A 14,774-nucleotide genomic window follows, 5' to 3' on the forward strand; every position below is an offset into this window, starting at 1 on the left:
TTTTGATGATGTCAATAGCTCCGTATGGTAATTTTGGACTTAGGAGCGTGTCCTAAAATATTTTTTGGAAGTCCGTAGGACAATTCGACTCATTTTGGCGAAAGTTGGAAAATATAATATTTTGGAAAGTCCGGCCGAAGGGTGAATTTTTGATAACGAGGTCGGATTTTGATTTTCGAAAATGGGAATAGCTCCATTATGTCATTTATGACTTGTGTGCAAAATTTAAAGTTATTCCGGATTGATCTGATGTGTTTCGGCACAAGATATATAATTTGAAAGTTCAAAGTTCATAAATTTTGATTTGAGGTGCGATTCGTCATTTTGATGTTGTTGATATGATTTGAGACCTCGAGCGAGTCTGTGTTAAGTTATGAAACTTGTTGGTATGTTTAGACAGGGTCCTGGGAGCCTCGGGTGAATTCCGGATGATTAACAGACTGATTTTTCGACTAGAAGGAACTGCTTGAAATCTGTTGCTGCTGCTTTCGCTTCTGCGGAAGTCTCGTCACAGAAGCGAGCTCGCAGAAGCGACGAGCTTCGCAAGTGCGCGTTTGACCATCGCTTATGTGATTGCGCAGAAGCGGCAAATTGTCCGCAGGTGCGATGCTTCGTCTGGCAGTGACCTTCGCAGAAGCAAGTTTTGGCTCGCAAAACCGAGCTCGCAGGTGCGATAAAATGGTCCGCAGGTGGGAAACTGGGCAGAAACATTTAAGGATCAAAAATGGTCATTTCGCCATTTTCGATTGTGATTTTTGGAGCTCGATTTTTGGGCGATTTTGGAGGTGTTCTTCATGACTTTGACTTGGGTAAGTGTTCTAAATCCTAAAGTGATTATATTTCATGAATCTATGATTATATTTATCGTTTAATTTGGATTTAAATGAAAGAAATCAAGATTTTTACAAAATCTTTCAAAAACGAAAATTTAAGATTTGGAGATCGAGTTATTATTGGAATTCGATAAAATTAGTATGGTTGAACTCGTATCGGAATGAGTGTTCGAATTCAATAAAAATTATGTCCTGATTCGGAGAGGTGGGTCCGCGTTCACTTTTGTTGACTTTTTGGAGTAAATTTTTAAGTCGACGTATTATTATCCGGAATTATTTTTGATGAATTTTAATGAAGTTATACAATTAATTTGGATAGATTTGAGCGGTCTGGAAGTCAATTCAAGCAAGAAGGCGATTTTGGAATATCAGCATAAGTTTAAAAAGGTAAGTGTCTTGCTTAACCTCGAGTGAGAGAAATACCCCTTAGGCGTTGAGTATTATGTGCAAATTATGTAATTGAAAACCATGTACGCGAGGTGACGAGTACGTACTTGGTTTATATGTGCAAATTTTGTTGATTAAAATCCTTAGACACCTTTAGGTATTAAATTGGAAATTATTGACACTTATTAATTCCTCTATTTGTCATGCCTAGATCCTTGTTTGTTGAAATTGTTTTATACGATGATTTGGTGTGATTTCCACCTTGATTTTATGTGAAATATTATTTTGTAGAGCTGTTCACTTTCGGATATTTTTGTTAAGATTTTGTGCACATTATGGTCGAGCCATGGACTCCTTATTGTGGAAAATAATATGTTGTTGATTTCTGTGGAAAGTTATAATATTTGGGCACTTGATGTGTAATTTGTGATATGTTGTAAGATTTGAGCACTTGATGTGGAATTTGTGATATGTTGTAAGTTTTGAGCACTTGATGTGCAATTTGTGAAATGTTGTAATATTTGGGCACTTGAGGTGCAAGTTGTATAATGCTGTGATATTTGGGCAATTGAGGTGTGATTTGTGAAATAATATGATGTTGATACGCATGCGGTGAGATAAGGGTGTCTGGAAACGCGTGACTAGTAGGGAAACTACTAGAAGTCATGCGGTGATATAAGGTCAGGGTGTTAAAACACATGCGGTGAGATAAGGGTGGCTTGAAATACGTGGCTAGTAGGGGAACTACTAGAAGTCATGCGGTGTGATAAGGATGGCTAAAACGCGGGATGCTATTTCGTGAAAAATTATTTCTTTAAAATTAAATGTGAAGGCTCCCGCGGTGATATAAGAAAATGAGATATTGTGAATTTATTTATGATTTGGCACTACGAGGCGGTACCTCGGGAGTGCCCTGCTGATATTTCTTTATTTATGTTCTTGCCTTGGGTGATTTTGTTTCATTTAATATGTAAATTCTTGTCTTCTTCCGTGATGTACTAGTTAACTTTATTATTATGTGTTTTGTGCTCCTAGCTGTATTGTGTTGGCTTTGGCTTTTTAGCACGAGACTCTAAAGAAGTATATTTCTGGTTTTTCTTATTGATTTTCGATGATTGAGTTGATTTAAATAAAAAAAATTATTATTATGTTTTAAATTAAATAGTTTTACAACCAAACTAGTAGTTTATTTGATGCTTTAATTTAAGTGCAATATTATTGTCTTCACCCAAATAATTTCAAAAACAATAAATTTAATTCTTTGTTGATTTCTTACTTGATTTAAAAATTCTAAACTCACTTTAGTGGAAATGCATTGATCATGTGGATCTTAAATACATTGAGGATATTGTCATGTGAATTATCCGTGCAGTTGTGATATGAAATGAGGGTACGAAGTGCCGGAAAAATATGATGATTTAATTATGGGTACGAAGTGCCGTAAAGATATGAAAAATGGGCTGAGACCCGTGATTATGATTATGAAATGAGGTTTCACATGGTGACTTTTTAATTGAAGAATTATATTCAAAATATTTATTTGGAAGGATTTTTATTTAGAAAGTATTATGTGAATGAATTATATTTGAAAGATATTTATTTGAGGAAAATTTTATTTAAAAGAGAGTTATTTGGTAGAATTATATGTGAAGGAAATTTATTTGAAGAATTTGATTTAATTGAGTATACTTGTATTTATTATTTATTGAGCGATATTAAATGGTATTTTGTTGTCTTGCTGTGCATATCACTAGTAGTTTTATGATGTCCTTATTGTTATTTGTTTCCTACTATCTTGTATATTATATTGCACAAGCTATTAGACTAGTGAGTGTCTTGACTGTACCTCGTCTCTACTCCATTGAGGTTAGTCTTGATACTTACTGGGTACCGACCGTGGTGTACTCATACTACACTTTTGCACATCTTTGTGCAGAGCCAGGAATTGGAGATATTGAACTTGAGCAGAGTTAAAGCGGACCGTACGGATTCAAGGTAGAGCTTTTTGGTCGTCGTAGTCTCTTGAAGTCTTTTCATTTCACTGTACTGTTAATTTTTAATCAAACAGTATTGTATATTCGGTCCTCGTAATCATTCCATATATTCAGTTAGAGTTCGTGACTCAGTACTACCAGTCTTGGGAGGTTGTATATTCATATTTATTCCGCTGTTAGTTTTGGTTACTTATTTAATTTAAAAAAATGGCTTCAAAATGTAATTGAAACCGGCTTACCTAGTCTTAGAGACTAGGTGATATCACGATGCCTGTGATGGAATTTTGGGTCGTGACAAGTTGGTATCAGAGCTCTAGGTTCATAGGTTCTACGAGTCACGAACGAGTCTAGTAGAGTCTTGCGGATCGGTACGGAGACGTCTGTACTTATCTTCGAGAGGCTACAGAACTGTTAGAAAATTCCACTTCTTTCACTCCTGTCGTGCGGAATTTGTTGAATTTGGAATTTGAGCCTTTGTATCTCTATTCTCTCACAGATGGTGAGGACACGTGCTACCAGGTTAGCTGAGCAGGCATCTGCATATACTGCTAGGGCTGTAAGAGGCCGGGGCCGAGGTAGAGGCCGAGGCAGAGGTCGAGGAAGGGCACGTGCCGCGACTAGAGCACCTGTCAGAACAGCAGTTGAGGAGCCTCCAGTAGCTCCAGTTTTGGGACAGGTACCAGAAACACCTGTTGTTACCCCCCGACTTCAGGAGACTTTAGCACAGTTCCTGAGTATGTTTGGTACATTAACTCAGGCGAGATTGATATCTGTTGCACCAAATATTTCGCAGATTGGGGAAGTAGCTCAGACTCATACCACAACTCCAGAGCAGCAGGTTCACGTTGGTCAGGTTCCGGGTGCAATACCGGTGCAACCTATTATTCCGGTTCGACCTGAGGTCAGGTCAGAGGAATCAGAAGAAGAACAAAAGAGACTTGAAAGGTTTAAGAAGTATAGTCCACCTACTTTCGGTGGCGCAGCTATGGAGGATGCCCAAGGATTTGTAGAAATTTGTCACTGTATTCTCCGCACCATGGGTATTGTGGAGGTGAGCGGAGTTACCTTTACTATATTTCAACTGTTAGGCGCAGCGTATCGGTGGTGGCAAATCTATGAAGAAGGTAGACCAGTCGATGCAACACCACCAACTTTGGCTCAATTTTCGGAAATATTCTTGAAAGAGTTTGTTCCCCAGACTCTCCGAGATGCGTGGCGCACAAAGTTTGAATGGTTGCGTCAGGGCACTATGACAGTATCAGAATATGCTATCAGGTTCAGTGAGTTAGCCCGTCATGCACCTATCTTTGTTCCTACAATCAGAGAGCGGGTCCGCAGATTTATTGAGGGGCTCGATTTTGATATTAAAATATGCATGGCTCGATAATTGTAAACTGATACTCCATTTCAACAAGTAGTGTAGGTTCCAAAAAAGATTGAGGGTATATTAGGCGAGGAAAGGGAGTCTAAGGAGGCCAAAAGGTCTCGAAGATCTGGAGGGTTCAGTGGAGTGCCGACCGGAAGGTCCGTGATGTTGCTTACATGGTTGGGGAGATGGTTTTGCTCAAGATTTCTCCCATGAAGGGTGTGTTCAGGTTCGGGAAGAAGGGCAAGTTGAGCCCTCGGTATATTGGGTCGTTTGAGGTGCTTAAGAAGATTGGAAAGGTGGCTTATGAACTTGAATTGGCACCTAGTATATCGAGTGTTCATCCAGTGTTTCATGTATCTATGCTCCGGAAGTATGTCGGGGATCCGTCTCATGTTTTGGATTTCAGCACAGTGCAATTGGATGGAAATTTGACTTATGATGTGGAGCCGGTGGCCATTTTAGACCGGCAGGTTTGAAAGTTGAGGTCAAAGAACAAAACTTTGGTGAAAGTGCAGTGGAGAGGCCAGCCAGTCGGAGAAGCTACTTGGGAGACTGAGCGGGAGATGCGGAGCAAATATCCACATCTATGTGAGACTCCAGGTATAATTCTAAACCCGTTCGAGGACGAACGTTTGTTTAAGAGGGGGAGAATGTAACGACCCAGCCGGTCATTTCGAGTATTACAATCCCGTCTCCCCAATTACTACTCAAATTATGATTTACGATTTTTATTTGACTTGCCGGGGTAATTGGTTCGGGTCCGGTGAGGTTTTGGAATGATTTGGAACACTTAGTTCCAAGGTATAGAACTTAAGTTGAAAAGGTTGACAGGATGTTGACTTATGTGTAACGACCCCGAAAAAGTTTTGCTAAGGAAATTAAGGCTTCGTGGTGTCGAACTAGGATTACCTTATTGAGAATGCGCTGGTGAGTAAAGGAAAATTTTGGGGAAAAAATAAAAATAAAAAATAAAGAAATACATTTCTGCGGCCCACTATGCGATCGCAAAATCACTCTGCGGACCGCATAATGGCCGCAGAGTGAAGCAGGTTAGGCCAAGTTTGGAGATCAGGTTTGCGGCGCATTATGCGATCGCAGACCAGTTCTGCGGTGTATTATGCGATCGCCGAACAGGTATGTGGGCCACATAATGACCGCAGACTGAAGCAGTGTTGTCCAGTTCCGGTGGGCCTTTTTGCGACCCATTATGCTGCCGCAGAAGTAGTGTGTTTCGGAGCTTCATTTTTCTGGTTTTATAAACCCGACCCCATTCTTATAAAACACTATTAGGGGTTATTTTTAAGGGTTTCATCTGATATTTTAGAAAGAGGTGAGAGCATATTAGAGAGATAAAGTGAAGACCTCGTCATTTATCCATCAATTCTTGTTCAAGGTTTGAAGATTTCACAAGGAACTTGCTAGGGCTTCAAAGAGGTAAGAATTTATAACCCTAGTCTTCAATTTCGAGTTTGGGTAATGATAGATGATTGAGAGTATGATTCTTGAGTGTAAGAGTATTATTTATACATACACATACCAATAATATATGTGAAAAGATTGTTGAGTTCAAATGAGTAAAGATTGGGTTGAAAATGGTAGAAATCTTCAAAGACTTTAATTGAAGGTTTGAGGGTCGAGTTGTTGTCGGAATTTGGTGAAACTTATATGGTTGGAATCGTGGTTGGATTGGCGTTCATAGTTTATAATTTTTATCGGGTTCCGAAGCGTGGGCTCCACGGGAAATGTTTGAGTGCAATTTCGAATTTTGTTGAAAAATTAATATTGTTTCATATGGAATTAATTCCTATAATTTGAATTGATTAAATCGAATTAATTGTGATTAGATTCGAGGCATTCAGATGCTGATTCGCAAGGAAAAGGCTTATTGGAATAAAGAATTGCTCGGATTGAGGTAAGTAACAGTTCTAAATTAGGTCCTGAAGGTATGAAACCTCGGATTATGTGTTATGTGGCCGGTTTTGAGGTGACACACATGCTAAGTGACTGGCGTGTGGGCGTACACCGTAGGAATTGTGAATTGGTCAAATTCCATGGAACTGTGTAGTTAAATAATCTGTTGTTATATGTATATTCTCCATGTAGTAGAGAAATTGAACCACAAATCATGTTTAGATTATGTGTTGGCACTGTAGGGACCCACAGAGGTCTGTACATATTGAATTATCTGCTAAATTATTATTTTGTACTTAGTAATAGTTTACCTGTTTATTTTATCTCAGTCTCTATTGTTCATTATTGATGTTTGGGCTGATTTTCATGATTATTGAGAGCCCGAGAGACTAAAGAGATTTATGACTGAGTGAGGCCGAGATCCTAATTGTTAGATATTATACTATAGCACGTGAGTTGTCTGTGCAGCACATGAGTTGTCCGTGCAGCACGTGAGTTATCCGTGCGGATCCAGATATTATACTATAGCACGTGAGTTGTCCGTGCGGATTCAGATATTGATACTATAACACGTGAGTTATCCGTGTAGAATGTGAGTTGTCCTTGAGAATTATAGCGCTTGGGATGTAGGATCCCCTCCGGAGTTTGTACACACCCCCTGTGAGCGCAAGTACATACTGAGTGCGAGTGCTGAGTGTTGAGTGAATGGAATGGCTGAGTGACTATGGTCCTGAGAGGATGCATTCGATTTCATTCTAATTGTACTACAGTTGTCATATATCCCTGTTTTGAAAAATTTCTGAAAGATATTATCTCTTGTTTCAGTCAAACCTGACCTGAAATTACTGTTTGGGCACTAAATTATTGAACTTGCAAGCATGCCTACTTTCTTATGTTGGAAATTACTATAATTGGACTTAGCTGTGAAGCTTGTCACTAATTTCGGATCTTTATTTAGTATTGTTACTTGTTGAGTTGGTTGTATTCATACTATACCCTGTACCTCGTGTGCAGATCCAGGTACTTTCGAACACGGCGGTTGCTAGTTTTTCGAAACTTTATCTGTTGGAGACTATCGAGGTAGCTGCTTGACGTCCGCAAACTTTGACTCTCTTTTCTTTTAGGTTTTTTTATTGTTCTATATTTTCAAGCAGTGTTTTATCAGTCAGACATTGTTATCATTTAGATGCTCATATACTCAGTGACACCGAGTTTTGGGAAGTATGCTATGTTAGTAATTTGTGAGATTTTCTATGGAATTCAAATATTATATTTTCAAACTTAAAAGAAGTTGTGGTTTATTGAGGTTGTCGGCTTGCCTAGTATTGTGATAGGCGTCATCATGACATGTTAGAATTTTGGTTCGTGATACAAAAGAAGATAAAGTGGTTTTGGTTGTATGTTTCGAGATGGAGGACAAAAAGGTAGTGGTGTGTGGTGCTGGCAGGTGGAGGAGGAAGAGATTAAGTGGGGAAAAGAGAGAGGATGAAGGTTTGGGATACTTTTTTTGTTGCAGAAAAAGGAAATTTGGGATTTTTATAAAAAAATAATATGTTATTAAAATAAATAATCATGTGGCAAATAATTTGAGGTGGATCTGATATGTCATTCATGTGAGGGCGAGTGAGCAACACACACTGTCAGAGGTATTTAAAACTTATGTTTTGATTGAGTTCAAGTGCTTGATTGAAACTTTATAAAGTAAAGGGACCGTGATGTCAAAATGAAACAAGCAGAGGTGTCTATTAGTCTATTCTGCCAAAAAAAGAAGAAGGAATTTCAAAAGTGATTCTAAGTTATGTGGAGTTACTTCAGTAATTTCTGGGTTTTCAAGTTGATATACGCTAAACACCGACCAAAAAACCGACCAAAGTTGGTCGGTTATGGCCAATTATCGACCAAAACGCGACCATTTATGTGTGGACAGTATTTTGACGGTCGGAAAGGCATACCGACCAAAGTTGGTCGGAAATTACCGACCAACGTTGGTTGGTCAATTAAATTCATAAAAACAAATATTGCAAAAAAAATCGACCAAAGTTGGTCGATTTTTTAATTATGTAATCAAAAGACTCACCATCTTAGAATCGAGCAAGGGTCTGTACTGTGGCAGGATACTATTTTACCACTAGACCATTGATGCATTTTGTTTTAATACTGTCTTTTATTTGATTTATACTCTTTAATTGTATTTTCGCACAAAAATAACCGACCAAAGTTGGTCGGTTTTATTAAAAAATAAAATTACGAATCAAAGTTGGTCGGTTTTTTAAAATGACCGGCCGAATTAACCGACCAATTTTGGTCATTTTTTTAACATTAATTTTTATTTATTTTAATTGAAAAATCGACCAAAGTTGGTCGATTTTTTGAAAAATAAATTTCGCGGGACTCAAAAATAGTTTCCCGCATTTTTGCGCCAAAGAAAACTGACCAAAGTTGGTCGGTTTCGTAAAAAAATTTAAAAAATAAAATAAAATATTTTGAAAAACCGACCAACTTTGGTTGGTTTTTTGGCCGGTTTTTTGACCGACCAAAGTTGGTCGGTCGACCTTGGTCGGTTTTTGCCGAAATTCTAGTTGTGATATATGTGGATGTGAAACTGAAATTATGTGCTGATTGAATTTACTACTCAGAGCTTTCATCTCCATCTCTAGACCTTTATTTGGTCATTTGTTGTGATTTTCTGCTGCTAGGTATGTTGAAATTCCATCTGTAAATTTTCTTTGAATGTAGAAATGAAGAGTTGAATTGCTGATTTCATGACCATGTCTAATTTTGTGTACTCACCGTGCTTCATTATTAGATCTGTTTACATTTGTTCTTCTGTTAAAATTATTTGTTTAGGCTGAAAATCTAAATTTAAATTGTTTGTTACTTTGAGGATTTTATCTGCTGATCTACTGCTTAGTCGACTGATAATTAGTTGTATTCAAATTGTTATATTAAATTGAAATTATTTGTCACTTGATCTGGGATTTTGTTTGGTGCTGTCCAGTTAACTAATTATGGGCTTAAAAGGCATTTGTTAAGCTGAAGGTGGTCAGTCTTTGAGTTTGATCACCGGTTTATCAAATTTATTGACTGAAAATTTCAGGCAATGGTGAAGTGAGTTAATTAATAGTCTTGCAGTTCTACAAGCAGTAAGGACGAATTTGTAAACTAAAAACACGCGTAGTTTTAGAATTTCTAGCATTTGTGATTGTATTTGTTAAGAATAGTCATCATGATGTATTGAGTTTAAAGGTTATTTACGTGATTAAGAAGCTTTCAACAATTTTAGCAGCCTAAAGGCTATTTACGTGGACCGTCTCAACAATTTTAGCAGGCTGTTTCATTTAACTAACTTCCAAATAATTGCGCGACTTTAAATCCTGCCATTAAGATTCACAAATCCTCTAATATATATACTTCAGCCACAATACATTCCATAACTTCGTGACCTTTACAGTTAACCTTAAATGTAAGTAAATAATTGATGAACATTCGTAGAATGCTTTAGGTGCGCTTTTAATCTATTATCATAATTATATATACGTTCGCGTGACATAATTATGATCTAAAAAATAAATCAAGGTTCGCGTTCGCGCGACTTTGGCCAAACAATCTTAATAATTATTGAGGTGTTACTAATTATGTACACGTACGCGTGACACGATTTCGACACTCAAACAAAACAGACATACACATGATTCGATTCAAAGATAATTCAATAGTTTAACCAAGTAATTTAAAGCGGTAAAAAGGAAAAAATATGCATAGGTTTTAATTACGTAATAATTTGATAATCAAGACAAGTATAATTGTAAAGCGACCATGCTAAAATCACGAAATCGGGGAGTGCCACACACTTCTTTTGGGTTAACAGAATTTCTTACCCGGTCTTCTGTGTTTTGCAGACTTAAACAGAGTCAAATTTCCGTGAATCGGGATTTAAAAATAAATTGTGACTTGGGACACCATAATAAATAATTTTAAGTGGCAATTCTTAAAATTAAAATAAATAATCTCATTTCAATAATGTCATTTAAAATGAAAAAATTTCTTTCCACGAAAAAGGAGGTGTGACAATAGTTTAACCAATTTTTTAAAGATTTTATCACTAATATTTTTTCTAATTCTCAAAATACATTTCTCAAAACAAAACCCTAGCTTTCTCACCATTCTACATATGTGGACCTCCTTTACCTAACAAATGCACTTTTAAATTTATTTTAGTTATTTTATCAAAAGAATGATTTATAAGTAATTTTTATCAAACGCATCAACTGCTTACCATCAGTTTCACCATTTATCCAATCATAAATTTTTTATTTATAAAATCAGTTTCACCACTTAAAAATGCTTATCAAATATTTACTATCAACTAACCCAAACGAGCTCTTAATAAACAAGTCATAACTCAATTTGTCCGAAATTTGCTTGATTCAAAATGAGTTGGATCAAGAATGGTCAAATAACGAGTTAAATTTTATATTTTGCCTTTTAAAAATGTAAAAGTTGAAGTATTTTTCTAAAATATTAGCTTAAATTCTCCCAAATTTACGTATTTTCAGTTTCCAAATTAGGTTATTTACGTTTGGGTTTCGCGTTGCATTTTTACCCTTCAGGTTATAATATTTTAACTTATTTAGACCCAATAGTTTAATGAATTATTTAATTTCAACTCATTGAGTCAAGTAAAAAAATTCATGTGTTAATCCGTCTAAAGTTGAAACAATTGAGCGATTTGCTAAAAGAAATTCATGTGCTAAATTTAATCTATTGTTTAGTATTTTCAGGACGAATTGTTCCCGCTTAGGTAGTTTTGCTGTTTTGGTAATTCGATGATGAAAATTAACTTCAATAATTTTATTAGATTCTGATTCTAACAAATTCAAATATTGGGGTTGGATAACTCAAACATTAATAAAGCGATTTTTTAGAGTCCCTTCATTAGTGGATATTTTTCAAAATCTGAAAGTGTTTTGAAAACAATATTTTAGGAAAGTAATTTTTGATTAGAAAGCACTTTTCTATGTAGAAAAATGGAATATCCACAGAATTTCTAAAGACTATCCAAATACAATTTTGTTTGTCTCAAAATTTTCATCAAATGTACTTCTCTAAAATTAATTGTAGGACAGCCATCGAATATATGAACTTCTCACACTTTTCCTCCGCAATCCATTTTTTCCTTTAAACTGCAACTGATCCCTGACTTGTTAGTTTGGCTCAATTTGAACTAGGGTGGATTATATGTAATGGCATTCCTAAAAGGGAATTTAAAAATAAAATTAGAGTATCACACTTAAGATTTGAACTAGTAAAATAACCTAATATTTTTGAATTCATTTTGTCACTATACTATAAACTTCTCTTATTGAGCCTTGAAGCAACGGAAAAGTTGTCTTCGTGTGACCTATAGATCACGGGTTCAAGCCGTGGAAGTAGCCACTAATACTTACATTGGAGTAGGCTATCTATATCACACCACTAAAGATGACCCCGTGTGATTACAAAATTCTTAATGCGGGGGAAATTGCATGTGCGTTTCTTGCAGGGGAGAGCTAGTAGGAGCCATCCCATCCCAATAGCGTATATTTGGAGCTCAATATAAAATCCTATTTTGACCTGTTCGGATAAGAAAAAACTCCTGAGATTTTCTTCGAAATAAGATCCTTCTATTGATCCTTTCTATCTAGTATCTAGTAGTAGGACTAGTAGAGTAGATCCACTACTGGGTGTGGCTTCCTCGATCAGTGGTTTGTGCTCCGGGCTACCCCTTTTTGCTAGAAACTTCCTTCAGATCAAGAGAAATGAGAAGCTACATTCGTCAGCGAGAAGACTATCACCAAGAACTCATAAATATCCCTTTTTTTGCTAAGGAAATGGAATACTTCATTACTAAAAGAAAATGAGTATTTAGTTATTACAAACTAGGGGCAGTGATCGCATAGCGATCCTTCCTGATTTGTCCTTATTGAAAGCATTTAAAACAAACGGAGAGGTGTGTCCCAGAACATTGTATAATCCACTTCTGGAGTTGGTGGAGTCAATTTTCGTCCATATTATGCCAGTGCATCTACTACAGTATTGCCCTCTCAAAATATGTGGCATTTCGCGTGCAGTCCCACAACATCAACTGCAATCAGAAAAACTCTGTGAGTAGTGATAAATAAATTGCATAATATCTGAGAATTTATTTTCACTATTATAGGGAAAAGATTTTTGGGAAAAGCAAGTTCCAATCCTACTAATAGGGCAAGTAGTTCAACATGTAGGGCAATCGTGGCAATGGTGCTCTTGGCGTAGCCCACGACCCATGAGCTCGTGTGATCTCAGATCAGGGGCCCCTACGCCATTGATGTAGCTGTTGGGATTAAAAGAACTATCTATGTTAAGCTTAAAGTGCGTTCGCGGTGGCGGAAGCCATTTGATGGGGATAGAGTGCTTGAAACTTCAAGGGGTTGGGGCAGTGAGAGTGATATATTCCGTATTTGTAAGATGATTTTTTTAGGACAAGTAAGGGTGGAGGTGTGATTGAGTAGGTTAGAATTTCTGTTAATACAGATATTTAGAGAATGGTTGGTAGGAGAGTAGTCTACGAGGTGGGGATAACGACGTGTGGCGTAGTGATAGTGGAGGCATTGTTACAAGTTTCTTGAGCCAAGTGGCAAGGTTGTCTTGTTGTGGTAAGGAGATATTAAAGAAAGACCGTAGGTGGTTGGCTTGGGGCAGTGGAAGAATATATGGGAAATGTCTTTCGTAGAGGCGTGACAGAAATAACAAGCATTTGATTGTAATATGTCTCGTTTGGCTAGAAAATTTCTGGTAGAGAGTTTGTGTTGGAGCATGAGCTAGAGAAAACAAATTGAGCTTATTTAAACAATGGAGGTGCCAAATACAAGAGTAATTGGTGTGGTTGATCTGTAGGAGTTGTTGAGAGAGTTGTAGTTGTAGTAGTATGCTAATTTGGTTAAAAAGATGTGATCCGTTGTTTGATTCCAAAAGGAGTAATCGACGTTAGGGGTGGTGAAAGGGATGTAGGTATGGTGGATCTGGGCAAGGACCATAGGAGAAAGAATAATTGACAGGTGGTCAAGTTGAAATTATCATCGAAACTGTAAGGTTAGCTTCCAGGTGATTGAGGGGGCCTTGGATGTTTTGGCGGAGCCAGTTGTTGGATGGTAACCAGTTATCAGTCCATAGATTGATGGTTGAGCTGTCCCCGACGTTCCAAGAAAAGCCAGCTTGAAAGAGGCTATGAGCTTTGATCACCCATTTCCAAAATGTAGGAGTCAGTTTGTTTAGCATGACTTGTCCCTATACAACTGTGCTGGACGTATTTGACATGGAGTACCCTAGCCCACAATTTGACAGTGCTGCTTTGGAAGCACTAGAGTAAACCTGCTAGCATGCCTAAGTTTTTGGCACGGGTTTTGTAGAGTCTCAAGCCACCTAGGGGCTTAGGCGTGGTAACCACATCCAAATTCATAACGCGGATCCTCTTTTTTTGGGGGATAGATCCCCATAGAAAGTTACGTTGAATGCGATCTATGTGGTTTCTATTAGAAATGGAAAGGAGGTTGGTTTGCATGAAATAGTTAGGAATGGTTGCTAGGACTAATTGTACAAGGGTAATATGCCCCCGAGGTTTAGAAGCTTAGCTTTCCAGCCCAAAAGCTTATTATTCATTTTGTCAAATATGAATTGGTATTCTCTCCCTTTGGGGAAATGTGTTGATAGGTGAAAGCCTAGGTGTTTATGAAAATTGGTAGAAGAGAGGACATTAAGGATAGTAGTTAAGGAGGCTTGGGTAGCAGGGGTGACATTCTTGAAGAAGAAAACTTTTGATTTGGCGAAATTTATTTTTTGACCCGACTGGGTATGAAATGTGTTGAAGATATTGATAATAGTGGATGTATTCTGGATATCAGCTCGGAGGAGTCTGAAAAGTCATCTCCGTGTTCTTTCTTTTAAGAATGAATCTTATTTTGAATCGAGTCATTCGAAAATAACGATAAGAATACTAAATTCTTTTTGCTCATCTTACTTTATTGAATCTCATTCCATTGTCATCCCTATTAACAATGGCGGATGGAGCACATAACCAACATATTTTAAACTCAACACTTTCAACACAGAACATATTTCAAAAACTATTACTACATTAAAACCCATAAATTCAAAAGTTTGAGGATTCTAGTGATAAGAACCTATCAATCAAATTAAAATTTTGAATCCGCCTATGCATACATAACATATTATGATATATAAGAAAATCGAAAATAGATTAAA

The sequence above is a fragment of the Nicotiana tabacum genome, chromosome 14 (genome assembly GCF_000715075.1).
Source record: "Nicotiana tabacum cultivar K326 chromosome 14, ASM71507v2, whole genome shotgun sequence".
Taxonomy (NCBI): domain Eukaryota; kingdom Viridiplantae; phylum Streptophyta; class Magnoliopsida; order Solanales; family Solanaceae; genus Nicotiana; species Nicotiana tabacum.